Raw genomic sequence first — 21637 nt, forward strand, 5'->3', positions numbered from 1 at the left:
TAAGAGATAGAGACAAACTATTGATGTCACGCCAAGCATTTATTTTTCCAAACCATGAAAGTTTATGTAAGCATAAGTTATCATTTTATGTTGCTATGGCAGTCTTTGGAGAATGCACACAAAATGTGCTGCCAAGCTGTACACAGGAGAATTGAACTTGTGCCTTTCGAGGGAGAGGAAATAGGAAATGTGGCAATTGGCCAGAATCAAGAGTACATAAGGTTAAAAATAAAACTACAGGATTGGGATTTTAGAAACTTAAGCGTCTGACAACACTTAGACGATCTTAATTTTGAAACAAGAGACTAAAGAAAGATTCCATCGAGTACCATTATTTATACATCACACTTCAAGGAACAGAGAAAATTTAGTAGTTAAAGGACTATTTGAGCTCATGTCAAACATGAAAACCAGAGGGCCTTCACTAGGGATGGGAAGGGGGCTAAAGGAATGTTAATTTTTCTTTTCTTTTCAAATGAGAGCAGTCACCCTGCAATATAAATGAGTAAGAGAAGCAATTAGCATAAAGAATTTTCAACTGTTGTTAAATGATCATAGTATTTGAAGGAGTCATAAAGTTTCGAACATTATATACAGCTCTTACACATTTTCAATGCACTTCATGGTCATTAACTAGCAATTAGCAGATAAAGTTTCTTACTCCAGGGAAATAGATGAAAATATGTTGTTTGCCCTCCTTACCATATGAAATCTCCTATGTAACTTTACTTAGCTTGTAGTTGATTTAATTCCTTGGTTTTGTTTTTTGTTGTTGTTGTTTTTTTTAGTATCTAGTGAAAGTCTAAACCTCTGTGATTTGTACTGCCGTATTTACAGAAAGATTTAAAACATTCTTAAGAAGTTAGTGTTCAAACATTATTAAATATTTAATAGTAAAGGGATGTTAAAAGTTAGCTTCTGTTCTATGAGAACAACATTAAAGAACACAGCAAAAACTTATTAAGACCGCAGAAACCGAACACCACTGAAGTAAGAGAATCAGAAATTAAAATCATTGTCCCAGGGAAAACAATGACTAATGAAAATGTACTGATCATTGCCTTGCAAGTAAACTGCTTTTATTGACAACCACATAAACTCACTGTAGGAGGTAGTGAGGACAGAAAGCAACGTCAACATTAAATCTCACAGTAACCATCCAAAGTAAGAACTATTATGTTAATTTATAGACAATGAAACTAAGAGGTTAATTTAATAGTCTAACAAAATAGGGTAAGAAAATGTCAGAACAAAGATTCCAAGTTTATCGATTCGAAATGGGCTCCTCTTCTTCTCTGTCTTCTTTTCACACCACGTGCAGGAACAGTGCTAACTGTGGGTCATGCTCTAAGGATTCTGTCCCCTGGAAAACGTGGCATGTCTCCAAGTTCCTGTAATGTAAGCTTCCAAACAAATATCCTCCAAAATGCATGGGGTGATGGAATAAAAATAAAAACCAAAGTTATATTGTTATTGAAAATTCTACCTTGTGGCAAAGCAGAAGGGATTTTCCTATCCTGCCCACCTTCCTCATACAGACAGGAATACAGAGGCATATTCAAACAGAACAGCAGAGTAGTGTATAGTGTTTTGGAAATAATTTGGGCAACTGTTAGGAGTAATTCACATCTATGAATTCTTGAACCTCAAATATGGCTTAACTTGAAGCCTCAAATATGGCTCAACTCTTATTGTCTCTATAGATTCATGACCATCCATGTATTTAAGGGGATACTCTGATGGATTGATCAGAACTCCAATTTCTATTGCTATCACTTCTCAGTATATTGAAAGCTGCTAAGTATTGGAATCAACTGTACTCACATTACCACTTTATAACTAAATATTGAATTGGATTCTTTGAGTTTCTTGTTTTCTAAATAAAGGAATAAATACAAACTCTGTGTGACAGATAAAGAAAAGATCAATAACTTATAAGATAACTTTGACATAAGATTATCTTAACATAAAAATTATATGGAATGATTTAGCTTTGTTACCTTCACTAGGTAACATTTTTTAAAAAATCTTTTCTCATTTAGGGCATATACATTAATAACAAATACATGCATATTAAATTAGTCAGTTTTCACTCTGTTATTTCTAACTCAATATTTAAATGCACTCAATAGAGTTTGATAAGCAGATTAAAGGAATTCATGTTAGGGGGAAATAGCATAGCTATTAGCAAATTCTTTTGCTTAAGTTTCTCAGAAACAACTATTTAAACTTATTTTACAAGATGCGGCATTTGCTGTATCCTTAGGTATCTGTCCTACATTTGATATTATACAGTTTCATCTTTATGAAGCTCTGTTTCAACCATATTTTTAGATTGGTTTGTTACAAGGAGTTTTGTATAGGTCATCAGTTAAATAGACTCACAGGCTAATATTTGAATCAAATCAACTAATAAATAGTAGACATTTCCTGTGGTACTTCATTTTATGACAGTTTCAAAATTGTTGAGTTACAAAGTAATACTGTATATAGCAGTAGTTCTCTACCTTTGACTTGCTCAGAATCAACTGAAAGGCTTGTTAAAGGATTGTTGGGCTTTGCTCCAAGTTTCTGGTACATTAGATTTGGTAGAAGATGCAGGGTGAGAGGGTTTGAAGCAAGAATTTGCATCTTTAACAAGTCCCAGCAGAAGACATTGAGAAAGAAATACTATTGTTGAGAAGAAGATGTTTAGCCATGAGAGTATTCCATAAAATATTTCATGACAAAATTCACCAAACTTATCAAAGTAAAGAAATTGTGAACCCATATTAGAAAAATGTGATTTTAATTAAATGAAAATTTACAATGTAATTCTCAAAAACCTTCACCACCAGGTGAAGACATTTTATGATGTGAATATATCAACTAAGTATTTCTTTGACAAGTCAGATTTGAGAGAACACATAGACGAGTCTTTTTAGATCTTGAGTTGACTCTTGTAAGCTAGACCTTTGCTTAAGCAATGAGATTAAAACTTTGCTAAGCATGAAACCCAGAATCCCAACTGGTATTCTACTCAACCTTTAGTCATTATGAAGAAAAAAAAAAAAAGCCAGTTATTCTCTCTGAGATTTTTTAAACCTTATAACCGGACAGATTTTGGTCTTCGGTGACCTTTTGTATAACTCACTCATATCAGATAACCTCTTAAGGGGACATAAAAATGGTGAAATACACAAAACAGATGAGACACAGGTGTTAAAACAGCCATTCACTCGTATGTGTTTGTCTTAGATCAGTATGACACAACTTGAAATAAGACTTCTTAGCTTATCTTTGTTACAACAGAGGAGGTGACAGATTTGAACAAAATATTCTGGATGCATTAAGGAAAACATTAATGTGATAAATTAAGGTGAATTTCTGTAATTGATTTCTGTAATTGATTTTTGTTTATAAACTCTGGGGTAGCTAATGAAGAAAGAAAGCCTGCTACAGTCATAACTCAACACAAAGGTAAATTAAAAAACTAAACATTCTCTTTGACCAAATAACTACTGTAGTAGTTAATTATCCAGGAACTAGATCCAAAGCAGAGAGATAATGTTTAAGGCCCAGAACATACCTAACATGTAGCTGATCAGTATCATGGGAAATATAATTTAGAATCATAACATATAATTAGGAAGTTTCTAGTTGATTTTCAACTGTGTTCCTCTCTTCCTGTTACTTGTGATGATAGCTTCTATAGTTTGAGGTTGTAACTATGAATTCATTTCACCAGAAAATGAATAGTCCCTTTTTTATATAGTCCTACAATGTGAAACAATTTCAACAGTGTAAAAATTATGGTGATAAGGGAAACAGCCCCAGTGTAAGTATCTGGGATTCACCATACATATTGTTTTCTTAAATTAAAGTGATCCATAAGCAGATTTGGCACAGATGCTAATTATTAATTCCCAATCATTTTCCTCTGTCAAATGGAAATACATCCAACTGTGCAAAACACTGAATTGTTCAACTGTAGTAGTTAGAGAAAATAATCAGTGACTTGAAACAAAGGCTAATGATAGTTCTGTGAATAGATCCAAAGCTGACATCTGGGGAAATGTCTGCAGACACAGTAGAAATGCTCACTATAACAACTCCAGCAGTATTGGAGAGTAAATTGCACATCTTTAGTGACAGAGAAATTTAGAATAAGTGTAGAAACCACCTATGAATTTATCTAGTTATATCTCATGACAAAAATAGAATACCACATATAGAAGTGTATGGTCCTTAGAGCCCTTTCATGGCAGGACTGAGAAGTGTGTAAGGGAGAAAGAAAATGCTGAAACATTTACTTGGACATAAATGACTGGTATGTAGGTAAAGTGTTTGTGGATTCATTGAAAGAAGGCTAAACACTTGATTGTGCAGATAAGAACTTCTACTTTGGCCAAGGTGGGACTGGATTTATTTTCCCACCTGAAACAATTCTAAAATCAGACAAAAGAAAATAAAAGGTTTCACAACATTAGACATTAGGCAATGAGGAATGGTGATCTGTGAGAGACAGAAAACAAATTAGGTGAAACATACAATTTCCCCAGACATTTCACCCAAAAAGATATAGAGATAGCAAAAAAAAAAAAAAAAAAAAAAGAAAGAAAAAGAAAAAAGAAAACAAAAACAAACAAAATGCATGAAAAATGCCTAAGGTCATTCGTAATTGGATAAGTGCAGATTAAAACTATAATGAATTCCCACTATGCATCTCTTTAAATGCCTAAAACTAAAGAGACTGGCCATACCAACTATTGGTCAGGATACGGGGCACCTGGAAAGTTCATACTGGTGGCAATGTAAAACTCTAAAACTATTTGTTTATAAGTTGCCAGATTCTTATAAATTTAAATATCCATCTGCCAAATGAAATAGCCATTGTATTCTTAGAGAAAAGAAGGCATATGTCCATACAAAGACATTTATTCAAATATTCATGGTAGCCTTTGTTTGCAATAGCCAAAAAACTGGAAACAATTTAAATGTCCACCCATAGGATTGTGGTGTATTAATAATACAATGAGATAATACTCAGCAATAAAACAAAGTATGGATACATACAATCATGTGGATGGATATTTAAATGTTTATGCTGAATGAGAGAAACTTGGTAAGAAAATGTGCTGTTCCATTCATATACAATTTTAGAAATGCAAACTAGTTTACAGAAACTGAAAGCAGATGAGTAGTTGCCTACAGGTTATGGAAACGTAAAAGGTCAGGAGAACAAGATTACAAAAAGTTACAGAGAAATTTTGAGTACTGGTGGGTAGTTTCGTTTTCTTGATTATGGTGATAAATTCACACACACAAACATGTGTGTGTGGGAAAATATATTCTATACTTTAAATAACGTATATTGCAGTTCAGTGATACCTCAGAGCTGTAAAAAATGAAGAACTGGAGGATGTGGGGGCAATCTGGCTACAACATCTATCACCCCATTGATCTTCAGGGTTTGATCCAGCTGATCTGGCTGGCCAGGCAGGGGTCATCTTCCTCCCTCACAGCTCCAGGTGCACCCCTCCTGAAGGTGTGAAGGTACACCCTTGGTCCAAGGGAACAAACCTTCCCCAATAGACGAAGACAGATCTTGGTCAAGGGTATATGACTAGTGACACCTTCAAAGAAGCTCTCAAGTTCCATTTGTAGGAGAATGTAGGGTGGCCAAGCTTCCAAGACTCCAAACACATCCTGGTGAGGTGCTGCATGTGGCAGTCTGCCTTTCTTTAAAAAAAAAAAAAGTACTCTCATACAGAAGACCCATTTCTCCTTTTCTTTTAGGAGGTGACGACAAGTTGTAGGAATCCAAGAGTTATAATCATAGCTCAGTATGTAAGAGACTTTAGTTCTATAGAACTCCAAAGAGTTAGTTGCCCAATGACCTACATTTTTGGATTCATAAAAATGAATCTTAGCTTTATGACTGAGAATGTGGAAATAATTTTTCAAGAATAAATTATATAATTTGAAGACTTTGGCAGGAAAAAGAATTAACAATAACTGGAAAGCTAATAAGAAAATTAGATCAAAGTTGTCCTTCAGTTTTTTGGACTGACAAATTTGGCACTTACCTGTGTGAAAAGAAGTACTGACTAGAGTGTTGCAATGTCCATTTGTGAAATCCATCCCTGCATATTGGTGGTTTTGAGCTATTGTATTAAAGGTGCAATGGTTGAAAATCTCAGTGCCACGTTATTACACAGCATTACTCACCGTGAGTTAGATTTCTCTGTTCAGATTGAGAGTTGTAGTATCCCATTCTTTGAAAGGTTTGTAAAAAATCTATTACTGTTCTTAGGAATAACTTGTGGTATATTTGACAGTGGGAGAAAATAGAAAAAAAAGTTCTTACAACAGATGGTTTGATGACTGCCTAAAATTACTTTAAACATGTCTGCAAGGAAAATAACCAATAAGACTAATTAATAGCATGTGTTTATTAATTGAAAGATAATGGTACTCTTTAGGAGTTCAAAATATCTGTGTTAAAATGTCCAAGAGTAAATATATCATCTTGATCCCAAAAAGCTAAATTAAATTGGGATATACAAAAAGGGCTTGTAAATCAACCAAATTTTGGTCAAATGAAATAGAGTTTAAAATTTACCTATAGAGTTTTAAAAAAGCCCAAAGAGTTTAAAATTTACAACTCCATGGAAAAATGTATAAAATTAATAGCAATTTTAAAGGAGCTGCAAAGATTAAAGTACCCATTATGCTTGGCCATCCTTGGCTTGTGTCTAATAAGATGTCATTATTTTAATAGTCTCATTATATTCACCTGGTTATCCTTTAAATTCTGCCTTAGGTAAAATCTCAAATGAAGATGCAATTGTGTATTAAAGGGTATAGCATACAATCTTTATAAATGACAGGTAGAACTGAGTGAGAAGTATTTCAAAGATTATAAAAAGTGAAGGGAGTGGAAATAAATATTGTTTTACAAAAATATATTGTTACTAAGAAATTCTAGGTGTATCAGACTTTTCTATTGCAGAATAAAGAAAGCCAGCTTCTCAGTAGCCCAAACAATAACAGCAAAAAGTTACACTCCTTTTCCTTATGGAAGAGGCACAACAATGCCTTGACTTGAGCAGTGATCATTTTAAATCCATGAGAATGCCTACAGATTCAGCTTTCTCTGCTTGTGCTTCCCGGGGCACAGACTTCTTAAAAAAACCAAACCAAACCAACAACCCCCCCCCCCCCAAAAAACCAAACCAAAACAACAACAACAACAACAAAACAACTCTGGTTTAGTTAATTAATCATTACTTAATGTTGTCCTGCATATAAAATTAAAAAAAAAAAAAAGAAAGCTTGGAGATAACTTGGCATTGTGACTCTTTCCTGTACATCTTCTGAATAATGAGCTAAGTAATCCAAAGCAGCAAAGAAAGAGGCCGACTCTCTTCTTGACCCAATTAATATCCTTGACCTCTCTTTTCTAGTTAGTGTACTTGAGAGGACAAAAGCGGTTTTTCCTAAGACTGGATTTACTTCTGTAGGACTCTCAGCAGAAGAACACCCAGTTTCAATACTGGACTGTATTAAACATCTTCAGTGATTCTTTCAACTTAGAATTCAGAGCAGTAGACTCTGGTAACTTTTAAGATTTCTTTCTGAATAAACTCAGATCCATATTTGGATATATCCTTTTTTACTAGGACAATGCTTTTTCTTCTGAGTACTCTAATAAAACTATTGATCCCAAACACTCCATTTTATATCAAAGTTTACACCATTGTTATTTATTTTCATATATAGGGTATACTAGACATAGAGTCAAAATGATCAATTCTTTCCCCTCTACATATACTGTGTGAGCTATGTGTGAATTCAGGGTCTGTATATGACTAGTTTCATCCAAGTGTGAAAAAATACATCCTAGCTCACAAATGTGACTGATTTTGTTCTTCTACCTGTATGACATCAGTTTGATGTGCATTCAGTACTGCCCTTTGACAAAAAACATTGCCAATATCTCATTTCTACTAGTTTACAACTTCTTCCTCAATAGTCTCTTGTTTCCGTTCTGGCTATGATGTATGCCACTTTGAATGCACCTGTATAATTTTGTCTATTTTTCTAACTTTTGCTGTTAATTAATTCCCTGCAGGAAGGGTATATTATTAAATCTCTTCTGGGGAAAATGTTATTGATTTATCCAAGATTCTGTAATTAATGCTAAAGTATTAATAGTCCAGCTCAAGCTATTTGGATGAAGTGTCATTTCTAGTACTTCCATAGGAACTAGAGCTCTAGGAAATCACAGGTCTTGATTATTCCCATTAATAGATTTAAGTTGTAGTCTTAATTAAAATCACTGAATTTATACTTCAGTAACCCACTTTTTCACTAATAACCCAATTAATAAAGTGAGGATTTAATAGAATGCAAAAAACAATAATCAAATATGCATGCTTAACAAAATAAAAAATGATAATGACACACACAAAAAAAATATGAATCCTCAAAAATATACCTTCTATTATTTGAACATTAGCCAAGACCAGCTCAACAAGGCAGGCCACATAACATGATTATTATTATTATAAATGTATAAGATTTCCACAAAAGTTATAATAAACCTTTGATTTCATTCTGTGAAATGAATGAAAATTTTTTTTTCAAACTTGTTGACCCATCTAAAAATCACAAAACTGCTCAGGGACCATAAGATTTTGAGAAACATTGCCTTTAAGAACCTGCTGATTTCAGTGTTAGAAACTCATCTTCTAAATGTAAGCCTTGCAGTTATTTTTTAAAAATTCATTTTAGGGAAAAGATGACAGTAATCTACTTGCATACTCAAGCTATATTCTACCTATATTCTGAAGAGATTTTTCCACTTACATATCAATATATAAATGAAAATCTTGGCACCTATTCAGTTTAAAAAAAAAAACAAAACTTGCTCAACCAATGGTCATATCAAAGAGGTCAATAATATCACCATTACCTGGAGATTGTGACCAAAAAAGACAAAAAAAAAAAAAAAATAGGAAAGTAAACATCAAAATGAACAGAAAGAATAGGAGAGACCTGTTTTCTAAATGGTAAGATGAGGCAAATGTAGCCTATAGAAGTACAGCTCATCTTTTTTTGACAGTGAGAAATGAAGGCATTCTGTACTTTTCTGCCCTCATATGCTTATTATCAGTAGTGGCATAGAGGTATTTGCATAGAGAATTAGCTAAAAGGAATCTGAACGGAGCTGATCTGACACCACCTTCACCTTTTGGGCTTAAAGCCAATGGAACTGAAAAACAATGAAAAAAATCGCAGTTCATGGCCGAGGTTTTTACATAACACAAGGAAAAATCATTGCTTTCTAACAGATTCTGAGATGTGACAACAGCCCTTATTTCAAATTAAATACTGATAGGGAAAAAGGAAGTAAAAATAAGTGGTTTTCAATTAATTTTGAATGCTTACATTTTGAATGGTAGTGTAGCACTCAGAATCTTTTATTTTTCCTCTAGATGAAGAGACATAGCCACAGATATTAACAATAGTTATTACTTCATTATTAGGATTTTTACAGTCTCTAGATTCTCTTTTGCTGCTTTAAAATAAAAACTTTAAGTGAACAATTTTCCAGTCTGTTTTTGTCAAAGGGTAACTGAAAACATAGAATAACATTTGAAGCAAAATACTTTGTTCCTGGGGCGGAAGCAGGGGAGTGACTGTCAAGACTTAGTGTGCTCTAACCTCATCTCGCCCCAGGGTCCAGCAAAACCTGGCGAGGCAGATCACGTAGAATTACTAATCACACATGAGTTGTAGGATATTTGAAATTTGAGAGATTTCAGATTCATTAGTAGTATTTAAAACATAAATCCATACTTGATTTTATTAAGAAACTCTTGCTTTTCTTATAATACTTAGCTATGAAGCTTTAAATGAGAAATCCAATCATCTCTCCAAGTGATAGCTGACCACAGCAATGCAATGGTGCAATGGTATGTAGCTATTTTAGAAGCCATTCAGTTAATAAATTCCATCTGATTTGTAGCACTTCTAGAATCAGATTGCAACTTAAACTGACATTTCCTTTTGGCTCATATTCTACGAAGTGTCCATTTTTACATTATTCTCCCAAACAGTACTTTTAGAGACCATAAAGACACAGGATAGTCAATGTCCCAACTAATTTTTTATACTTCTCCAATGCTTGTTTGAAGTTAGGCTGATCCTTTAAAAATGATAGATTAATAGCTGCAAATCACTGTTTCAAAATTCTATTTTGATCAGTTCTTTAACATGAAAAATGTGAATATTACTAAGAGGCTATCTCTCCCCACAATATATATCAGTTTTTGAACTAATACGTTTTCCCAGCACTAGGCCATTTCTTATTTAGTACAATTATATGCAAACCATGATTATAAAAATAAGTATCATAAAAATATCAAAATGCAAATCATATGATTTAGAAATACTGACTATTCTCTTACTCTGCAATTTTCATCTTTCTTGCATGAAGATTTTGTATCACTCAAGGCGAGTGTAAGGATTGTAGATGCCTGTCCACATGCTAGTTTGGAAAATCCTTTACATTTTCAAGTCCATTATTTTTGAAAGTCAATAGCATATACCCTGAAGCATTACTTGCCCGAAGTTCTGCAGAGGAAGGAAAGAGTTTTTCAGAATAAATAAATAATGGCTATTGAGGGCTGCTATATGCTCACTATGGGCTATAAGCATTTTAAATGTATTAACACACTGATGCTAATAATGGTACAAGGTCATTAAATAAGAACATTTAGTCATTAAAAGCACCAGGCAATAGGATATCTCCCAGGAATAACAGATTTTAACTGTTGAATTTCTAATTTCCATCTACTGGTTGTGTGTTGTTTAACTGTTGCCAGTTTTTAATCCTGCTGTCTGAACTGTAACCCTTCTCACTCCCTTAGGGACCCTTGTTTCTTATTTTAAAAGGTAAGAACGTATTTCCCTCTACTTCGAAATTTGTGTCTTTAAAGTCCTATTTAGTTATAGGCAGTGACCGACAAGGCCTTAAAGTTCTCAGCTTGACCAAACTTTCCACACAGATGGGCTTTGATACCCTGGTACCAGTTCTTAAAATCTTTTTCTGCCCTTTGTTTCAGGACTGTTGAGCTCATACTGAGTTCTGGTCTCTCTCCCTATCTCAATAGCCTTGACTACATTCTTCCCTACCTGTTTAAGGGCCTGACCAGTGCAATTTTTGTTTGAAACAGTGTGTCCTAATAACAAGGTTGCACATACTTAGTACTTTTAATTTTGAAAGCATTGTCAATGCACTTTCTACAATGCATCTTTCACACAGCTTGGATTTGAATAAGAAAAGTTCTTGGAAAGGACTGACTTTCAAGTGCTATGGTACTCGCCCAAAGTCACAATGAAACAATAGCTACTATTTGTGGAGCTCTTCACAGGTGTTAACTAGAGGTGTTCAAGCTCCTGTCAGTGTCAAATTATTTAGTTCCCATTACTGCTCTGTAAGGTAGGCGATTCAACTGCTTCAGTAGAAAAGTCAGTACCTTTAGGTGGGCCAGATTTCAGCTTTTGAGAAAGAGCAGAGAGTGTTCTGGGGAATAGATTTTCAGATTTTTCCTTTCATATATGTCTAGTAATTTTAAAGGAAGAGGAGATTAATATTTCACTTTGAGTAAAACAGATTGTCCTCCATAATGTGGGTACAAGTCATCAAGTCAGTTGATGGCCTTAATAGATAGACGGACCTCCCCCTGAGGAAGAGAGAATTCTAGCAGAGGACCTTTAGACTTGAACTGCAAAATCCACTCTTTCCTGGATCTCCAGTCTACTGGCTTACCCTAAGAAATTCAGACATGGCCACCTTCACAAACATGTGAGCCAGTACCTTAAAATCAATCATTCTCTCCCTAGAAAGACAGAAAGATTGGGGGAGAGAGATCTCTCAATAGCATCCTATTTTTCTAGAGTATCTTGACAATACAGGACATTAGGACATTTTTATATTAAAATATTATTCTTTCTTTATCTGAAATCTGCTTTTTAACTAAGTGTCTTGTGTTTTTTGTTTGTTTGTTTGTTTGTTTGGCTGCCCTAGTTTAGAGGAAAGTTCCAGGAAGGATCAGATAAACCAAATATAATGGATTGATTTTATTAATGTCTCCAATTCTTTGTTCTTTGAAGACCTTTATCATGTGATTTTGAGGCTGCTTTCATAAGGACAGATCATATTACTCCCCTCATCTGACTCCCTTTGGCCAGTAGACTGTGGTAGATGATGAACCTGCAGTGCAGAACACAGCCTCAGGAACATGTATTTCTGTCTCCTCTCTGTGCTTCGTATATCACCATGAAAGCAGGGTGGATGACGAAAGAGAGGTGGCATCAAGCTGAATCCACCTGGTTGCCTCAGGTGAGGCCTACCTAGAGATTCGACAGGCTACTGAACCTCATACATGGCAACAATCCCACATAGGATCAAAAGGAGATGCCTAACCAATCTCCACTGAGCCCAGATTTATTACCAATGAACACTTCTATTTGGATGGTAGAAAAATTATGTGGTTCTTTAACATACAGCATTACTGCGGCAATAGTAACTTAGGTACTAGTTGATACATTTATTTGGTCCCTTGCTAAAGACTGTGGGCGTCATCCTTTAAGTAACAAATCATTATGGTCATGGAGGTTAATAGATGGAAGGGACCACCACTTAGGAAGATTTTGAGATATTCCTGATGAAATTATGAGGACACAGTCTGGACTTTGAAATTCTAAAAACAGGCCTGAATAAAACAGGATCCGGTGACAGATTATGTAGGAGGTAAAGTAAAATTAGGAATTGCAAGTGAAGAAAGGATTTCTGCTTTGACTGGATGAATGATGATGATATTAAGGAGCTGTGAAAAATAGGAATAACAAGCTTGAGGCCCAAACTCTGAGGAAAGAGTATATTTTTCTTAGGTACTGTGAATTGGAAGTTTATTGAGGCATCTGGTGTTAGAAGGTGAGCTCAAAATGTGTGTCAAGATCTCAGGATAGAGAATGAGATGGAGCCATAGATTTGAAAAGCTTCATGCAGATGTAAAAAGTAAGATCCTTCCAAGAAAAGGGAAGTGATTATTGGAAGAATATTGAGGAATATTTTATTTAAAGAGGGAAAGAGATGAAAGTGAAACGAAAGGAGAGTGCTAGATGTAACAGTGAAGTGAAAGAAAGAAAGAAAGAAAGAAAGAAAGAAAGAAAGAAAGAAAGAAAATGGTTGAGATGGGAAATAGGCATATGACAGATGTTCAAATTCTATGTCACCTGGGAGATGCAAATTAGGACCTGTACCTACCTAGGACAGTAGCCAAACTCCAGAACACTGACACCAAATGCTGACAAGAAGGCTTTTGTTATATTTTGATAAAATTTTATCATTACAAGTGTCTGTTTCTCCTAAGACTTATGACTTTGAAGTTTGCATTTGCTGATACTGATATAAAGACAGAAACTTTGTAAGCAGAAAGTATACGTTATGTATCTTTTTCTATATTATTAATTGTATTCTGCATTGTTTATACACAACATAGAGCTGTTTCTTGTTTTTTCAAAATCCAGGATGAAAACCTCTGCCTTTTATTGGATTGTTTTTGCTATTTGTATTTAACGTAATTTCGATATTATTTGGTTTAAGTTAACCACCTTAATGTTTGTTCTCCACATATTCTCTTTTTGTTTCTCTATTATTTCTTTCTCGTCTTCTCTTGGTTTAATTGGCTATTTTTAGCATTTCATTTCTTTCATCTTTGGCATTTTTAGCCATATCTATTGCTATAATGTTCAGTTATACTAGTTTAATAATCAGATTGCTTAATTTCAAAATTTAATTACTTCACACTTCACTCATTATGCTCCTTTTTTTTTAAGACAAAGAATTCTCTTTAATTTCATTTTACTTGTTTATACCCTCAAATAATAACTCTTCACATATTTTCTATACTATTATCTGCAGGTTGATTTTTCTGATATAAGCTATTCCACTATTACCAGGAATGGAAGTCCTCATTTAATTTTATACCCAGCATAATTACTAGAATTAGAATTTTCAGAATAAATAACACAACAAATGTATCAAATATCCCTAGCATGTTGTTAGGACTGCTCCACAGAGGTTTTGTTTAGTTTTGCTTGTTTTTTAATCTCCCATTGTGAGGTTTATGCTAGACCTGGGATTCAGGGCTTTGATACTGAGGATTGAATGAATCTTTAATCAATCACTTAGAATATTTATTCAATCTATATCAATGGTCTCACTTTTTTTCTGCTAATTTGCTTGTTCAAAACAATGAATTTTAGGTGTGTGTTACATGCAATTCCTCATGTTTATTGAGTGGAGAAGGACCAGAAAGGACATCTTTTCCTCCTTGGAGAAGTTTGCCATATAGATGAATATATCAAATATGTTAAGCTAACCTTCATATTTTTTAACCCAACAAGAACATGTACAAGGAGAATACAAATTTATTGGTCATAAGGTTAAAGAAGGGAGATAATTTTTATTTTAAACACATCATTCTGGCTTCTCTTGCTTTAAATTAAAATAGCTTTTAAGCTAGGACTCATGAAAACCACTCACCAGTTAGAATTTTGATAAGTAATTTGGACCTATGCAAAAGGTATATTGAAAAAAACCCTTATTGAATTGAAATGAGGACTTTAACTCTTTTATATGCATTCCTAAAATATCCTCAAGATCACAGAATCAGAAGTTCACACTTTGACATATTCAACTTTTCTTTGCTCTGTGGGTATGTGTGCATCCATTTATATATGTGTATTTGTGTTTAGAAAGAATGTGGTGTAACCTATAAGCTTTCTGGGTTTTCAGATAATTAACAATTATCTTGATTTAAAACAAAACAAACCAAAAAAAAAAAAAAAAACCAGGGGCACCTGGGTGGCTCAGCAGGTTAAGCCTCTGCCTTCAGCTCAGGTCATGATCTCAGGGTCCTGGGATCGAGCCCCACATCAGGCTCTCTGCTCAGCAGGAAGCCTGCTTCCCCTTCTCTCTGCTTGCCTCTCTGCCTACTTGTGATCTCTCTGTCAAATAAATAAATAAAATCTTAAAAAAATCATAAGAGTAGTACTCATTAAATTTACTGTACATTTAATCTTCACACCATAGATAGTTAAATGTCATCAAATTATTATGATTATTAGAGAGCTAAAGCATTTAGCTTTAGGACAAATGAACTTGAAATATTTCATCCAGAATGGAAATCTATTTGGTAGATACAACCTTAATCTGAAAACCCAGTTTTCTACTCTAAATAATAAAGTGTCTGGGTACTTCCAAACTATACTTTTTATAAACTTTGTCATCATTCTCCAGGATGCTGTGTATTTCTTCTACATGATTATCTGATTTGTTTATAATATTGCATCATCAAAACATAAGGGCAGTTTGAGAATACGATTAGCATCATGCATCTAAGTTAGTTCCTTTTTAACACATTTTATACCATTAATATTTAACTTACTTCATATAAACTTAGCTTTTCACTGACTGGAGTGTGAGCATCTCATAGAAAAGGTGAAAAGCACAAAGAACAAGAGAATCATGGGTCATGTGAACCACCATATATTTTCTAGTTGCTAAGGGGACAAGCAGCCTTGTAAAATCAGCTATTGTGTTCTAACTTGTCTCTCTTCATCCCTCTGTGTATTTTACGCTTATTTTGGAGTCTGAAAAGAGTTGTATTTATTTGCTTGTAGAATACGATTTAAATTTTGGTCTCCTGTACTCAATTTTACATTTTCCAAAGTGTGCTAAATTTAATAAATCTAAGCCGTTCTCCAATGAATACAGGCAGTTGTCAACACAACATCCTATTTCTGAGCTGTTCAGAGGTTGTGGCACAGACTCTAGAAGCATGACACTAGGCCTTATGAACACATTATTCAAAATGTCTCTGTCGCTTGTAAATGATAAACAATTAAAAATTAAATCATTTGATTTTAGCTTCAACCATAAATCTTGAAATATACAGAACATTCAGAAATCAAAGATTGAAGACTATGGATACATGCAAAAGTATTCAAAGAAATACATTAATACATTTTCAGGTAGCTCTAGAATATGAATCTTTGAATTGTATCCTGTTGCTCTGCACAAAAATAATAAGTATGCTACTTGAAACATGCATTTTATGTAGAAAGGAACTCTTTAAAAGTGAGCCATATCCCCATCTTCAAAACAGATTTGAGGAATAAAAATAGAGGAATTTCTTTCATATTAATTCATAGAAGTCACTAGAAAAAGCAAGTATTCATGTAAGATCTTTTTAGTGTGATGTAAAAGCTTATCCCAAAAGGTATCAAAAGTTCTTAATAAAATAAAATGAATGTCAATGGAAACCATTATATAAATCTCTTTCTTTCCTATAGATAAAAAAAAAAAATAGTAAAATATCTTTAAGGAACTTTCAAAAAATATTGTTTACATAATGCCCTTTACCCTCATGTGACCAAGTTCAGTAAAACATTCAGTGTGAGTTTATTTTCTATGAAATATAAGTAATTTAATTATACTAGCAAATTGCAAAGGGACAGTAATCTCTTGACTTGCAAAATATTCCATTGCTTGTTACTCAGAATTGACTCTAGGAATCCAATTTGAGTATAATGGCATAATACATTATACATACATATATACATACACATATATATACACACAAAAGGAGATTGATATTTGACAATAGTTATCTTTCTTTCATGAGCAATTCTAGTTGTGTTTAAAACATTAAAAAACTTGCTAAATCCCAGTGGTTTGCATCATCTGATAAGTAAAATAATGCACTGACTTTTTTATTATCTGTAGCCTAGATAAATAAACCTAATTTTCAATATTAAATATTTGAAATAAGTTGCCTTTATTTCTTTGTTCAGGTGATGTTACCTATTTTTAATTCGTTTTTCAGAAAGGTAATTTTGTATAGTTTAGAAAGATTTTTTTTCCTTAAAGTTAATATCCCAAGGTTACATGTTCCCTAAGTGTTTAAAGTTATTAAATATTTTCCTATTCCCATATTTCAGCCTTATTATCTAATTATGCTACAATTTACTCTATACATACAGAAATAAATGAATAAATAATTACAAAGAATTTTAAGATAATGCCTTCTTAATACATTTGCCATCATCTCTAGCCTTGGCAAAGGAATAGGCACAGAAGAACAGAAACAGACATTGTTCAACCTTTTATTTGTTCTTAGGAGAAAAGGAATGTTTTAATTTTTATACAATTCACAAATCCTTACAGTGTCCTTGAATGTAAAATGCAATGTAATATCACACAAAGTAACTTTTATTTCTCTGTGGGTATTGTCTGTAAAGCAGGGCAAAATTCTTAGAGAAGAAAAAGAAAAGCTTTGAACAGCATTTTTTAAAGTAAAAAGAACTCCATCACTAATACGTCCCATCGAACATATCTCCAATGAGAGTAGAGGACCAGTGCACTTAAATGCCCCATCGTATTTTAATAGAAACTTATTTCTCCTGGGTAGAACTCAACTCTTCCTGTGAAGATAGTAGGCAGTTCTGAGACACTATTCTTTGTCTTAATGCTTCAGTTCTGATAGAGGTGGATTTGGACAACTTTAGATTATTGCTAGCCCCAAGTACTTCATTAGTAAAATTACCACATAATGTTTTACTTCAAGAATGTGTAGATATTTGGAATGCCAGGATCAATAAAACCCCTAAGAGAAATCTTTTCTTTTAGAAGTCTGATTATTTGAATTTTTACAGATGTGAGAAATAATTTTCATTCAGTAGACCTGGTCTTTTAAGATCTCCTCCAACCTGTGAACACATCTTCTTTTTAAGAAAATCTTTAACTATATAAAAATAAATATTTAAGCACAAAACCATTAAATAAATATCTCATCAATTCAAAATTTAGTATTAAAAGTGGAGCAGTCAGATAATAATGAGTAGTAATTAAGGCTCTTTGATATCTCAGGATAATCCCTAAGGACATTCCACTAAGTGGACACATTCAAAATAAAGTAATCTGTTGTTAAAAAGGCTATGTTTTGGTGGTAGGTATAGAGAATTTTTGGACAATACCATCATAGGATCTGTCTCTGGCAGAAATAAAGTAGGCAAGAATGCATTTTTCACCTTATAATAGGTTAAATCAATGTGTTAATGCACTTATTGATTGGTTCATTATCTGGAATTAAAATTTCCTCCAATTTTTTTTTTATGATTTTATTTATTTATTTATCAGAGGTGGGGGGAGAGAGAGCACAAGCAGACAGAAAGGCAGGCAGAGGCAGAGGGAGAAGCAGGCTCCCTGCAAAGCAAGGAGCCCAGCGTGGGACTCGATCCCAGGTTGCTGGGATCATGACCTGAGCCGAAGGCAGCCGCTTAACCAACTGAGCTACCCAGGTGCCCCTTTCTCCAACTTATAAAACAAGTTTCTATTATTGCTTCTCTAGACATAATTTAGAAAATGATGATGCAAGAATCTGGAGCCAATGGAAAGAGCATTTTCATTCATGAATGGCTTCAGAGTTCTATGATGTAAGTCAATCGAGTTGCCAGCCAGAATTTAGACCACAAAGACTGTCTCAAATGACCATCAGAAATAATCATGTTGCAAATACAATAAGCTACTTCTACTGGTTCTCCTATTGGACTTCGTTTTTCTAAAGCAACTCAGGAAAAAATGATGTAAGATTTAGTTTGATAAGGTTCTGTTTACTTTGTAAATGCAGTGCCTGCTGTTCTAAGTACTTTAAAAGTATTAACATTAATACTTTAAAAGTATTAACATAAATACTTTAAAAGTATTAACATATTTAACTCACTCAGCATCCAAATAAAGTAGTTTCTTTTGCTAAGCCTACTGCATAGATGAAAATTTTGAGCCACACAGAGGCACGTCTCTTGCCCAGAATTACTCAGGTAATTGGCCCAGATCCAGAAATTTACATTTAGGAGCTGTACCTAGTGGTGCTATAATGTCCCTCCTAACAACTGCTTCTGAGAAATCCACTTCAAGATACATGTGTGTGTGTTAACAGCTTGATAACTCTAGTAAATCAGAAATTAGAAAGTTTCTATCCATCTTTATTTAAAAACTATACTGAGTGTGTTAGGATTTGGGAATGTAGGGACAATTTTGTTTGATTTCTGGTCATGGTCCGTAAGTTCACGGGTCCTGAGCATTGCATTTCTCTAGTTTTTTCACCCTTTTTTCCCTGAATGTCTGCTTACCTTTTTTCTCCTTAACCATCAAGATGTCTTTCCCCCGATCATTTTCTGCTGATAATTGCCATCTAGTTCACCAAGAAGAAAACAAAACAAAAAACAATTAGAAGAGAACTTCTACATGTTCCCACTACCACATCAAGCGGCCTTTATTGGTAGCAATAAGCTCTATCTTCCTTCATAATACTAGTTATGGACTATCTTTTTCTCTAAGGTCAACCATTAGGCACTAGACCCTTCCCCGGTCACCTCACAGATCTCAAATTATCTCCCTTGCATCAGCTTCTAAAAATATTGTATTTGTGAAATATAAATCTTCGGGAAAAAAGACCTCCTGTGACTCTACATCCTCTTCCAGCTACTTCATTTCTCCATTACTGTTGACATCATAATTGCTCTCAATGTCCTATAGCCAAAGACCCCTAGTAACAGACCTATAGGTCACCACAGTTGGATTTAGTTTCTCCTCACAGCAAACAAGAACACACACCACAGAGTAGCTGGGTATCTTAATAAGATGTTAGAAAAGACATTATTGGAGCTTGTGTTAGATAATTTGGCAAAGAGTTCAAAAAAGTAGGGTTTTGCTATGAATTAGATGCTGTCAGGAAGTGAGGTACTTCTCTGATTGGATATCTTAATCTTATCTAAAGCCGAGAGAAGGTAGGGAAGAGAAAGCCATTTAGTAAATCATACATGTTGATAGTGTAATCAAGGGTTAAGAGGTAATTTAAGCTTCTTCAGAGAAAAATATTTATCAATATTAATAGTATTAATTGCATCTAAAATTATGGAGTAACTGCCACCCATTAAAGCAGATAAAGTAGGGATCTTCCCATTTTATTTCACTTTGTTAAAGCATATTTTGCCTATTTTATCATCTGCTTAGATGTAATAATTTAAATTTATTAAAAATATTAAAAATAATTTTTTTAAATTTATTTGACAGACAGATATCACAGGTAGACAGAGAGGCAGGCAGAGAGAGAGGAAGGAAAGCAGGCTCCCTGCTGAGCAGAGAGCCCGATGCGGGGCTCGATCCCAGAACCCTGAGATCATGCCCCAAGCCGAAAGCAGAGGCTTTAACCCACTGAGCCACCCAGGTGCCCCAATTAAAAAATATTTTAATGTACAAAATGTTTCACTCACATGCTTTGACTTTATCACTTAGAGTTTTCAACAACAAATAATTCAATGTGTACTTAACATTGGGTCAAGCTATTAGACGATTTATTATTTGCTTAAGTACAATGAATGATAAATAGACCACTTAAAAATTATATGTTTATTATAACAGTTATAATTCTAAAGTTAGCATTTTGTAAATGAAATTTCTAATCTTAATATAAAGATTTGCACTAAGTGAATCTACCCCAATCCAGTCAATTACTCTGTCATTCATATCATAGAAAAATAGTAATTATTGCTACAAACTTTATAGACACTAATTTGAAAAACTGGTGGACTTCTGGGAAAATTAGCTATTACCAACTTGCATTTTGTTTGTGGAATAGAAATACTTTATGAAGCATCTCTTAGAATTTTATAACAACAAATATACTGGTATATGGAAAAAGAACATAATGATTAGTGGAAGGTTGGTAATCACCATAGAAACTGCATGCAAGCTTGAATTATATATATTTGCATTGCCATGTGAAAGTCTCATACTATGTTTTGTCTTATTATTCTAATTTATCTTGGGCATTAATAAGCTGCTATTTCTATGTAATATTCTACTTCTACTGTACTCAAAGATTCCATTTGTTATACACACAATATACACATTGTGGTTTGGCAGAGGCTAAGTTGGCCTTCATGCTATAGTCTCATAAAAATATACTTTGGAAAAAAAAATTCCTTCTAACTTTGGAAATAGATGCATTGCATTTATATCACTTTAATTTCCTTTAATCTGGAAATCCTCTAGCTTTTAAAAATATATTGATCTTGACATTTTTGAAAACTACACATTCACTATTTCAGAGGTTATTTCTCAATTTGAGTCTGTACCATGCATTTCCTGATTAGAAACACATTATACATCTCTTAGAAGAGATATACCACAGAAGAGATGTTGTATCCTGGTCAGTACATAATGTCAAGAGGCATTTGACAATAATTTGTCCTAAGATTAGTGAACAGATCATTAGCTGATTGAGGCAGTGTCTGCCAGTTTTCTCCAACAGAAAACTATTATTTTCCTTCTGTAATTAGTAAATATCTTGTGAGAAGAAGCCTGGAGAGTATATAAAGAATATGTTTATTATCAAATATTACACACTAGTTTTAATATCCATGGATATCTTCTTAACTTTATTATCCCTTCAATATTTATTGGTTGTCATTTGACTGCAAGGAAGTACTTTCCTTTACCCCTAATTTGTTTATT

The sequence above is a fragment of the Mustela nivalis genome, assembly GCF_964662115.1.
Source record: "Mustela nivalis genome assembly, chromosome: 14".
Classification (NCBI taxonomy): domain Eukaryota; kingdom Metazoa; phylum Chordata; class Mammalia; order Carnivora; family Mustelidae; genus Mustela; species Mustela nivalis.